Raw genomic sequence first — 822 nt, forward strand, 5'->3', positions numbered from 1 at the left:
ACTCTTAACTTTTATAAAGAATATCTCTTTGGATTTGAGACTTTAGTCTTTGCAACTTTACAGATCTTCTTTATGCACCAAGAGCTTGTAACACTCCAAAGAGAAAGGAAAAATTTAAATCGCATCATATGACCCCTTTAAGGTTAAGAGGGTTGTTTCAGGTCTTAGACAGGTGGGTTAGAGATTTGGGAGTGCATTTTATTAATGAATTATTCATTTTTGGACCAAAATATGTTGCTTCAGACAAGAAAAAAATCTTGTTAATCAATTTTGTGTTAGGAGGAGCAAAGATGGCGATATGGAAAAGGAAATTCAAAGGAGAGGTGGTAGTAGGTCCTGAGGTGGTTTTAAAGGCTCTTATAGCAAATAGAATCAAGGCAGAGTTTGCATATTTTAAACTAACAAATAACCTGGACAGATTTATTGAAATTTGGGTTTTGAATTATGTTTTGTGCACAGTGGATTATGAGAATGAACTGGAATTAAATTAATGAGGGGTTTTTGTGACTGTTAAACATGTTTAAATGAGGATTGTAAAAAAATAAAAAATAAATAATAATTTGCTTAATTTATGTGAAACTATTTATGGTTTTTGTGTGGGTATATATGCATATGTGTATTTGAAAGAATAAATATGCAGTATGTATGAGTTTTTTTTTAATGTAAATGGATTTGTTAGAGTTAAATATTGGTTGAGGTATGTCTATACAGTGTAATTTATAAATAAAGGTGTGTTGAAGGTCTCTCTCTCTCTCTCTCTCTTGCTGTGGGTGGAGTCCAGTGAATGGCAGTGGCTGCAGGCTGTAGCACAGACTCAATCAG

Source organism: Sinocyclocheilus rhinocerous, unplaced genomic scaffold (genome assembly GCF_001515625.1).
Source record: "Sinocyclocheilus rhinocerous isolate Xijiao unplaced genomic scaffold, SAMN03320098_v1.1 scaffold2309, whole genome shotgun sequence".
Taxonomy (NCBI): Eukaryota; Metazoa; Chordata; class Actinopteri; order Cypriniformes; family Cyprinidae; genus Sinocyclocheilus; species Sinocyclocheilus rhinocerous.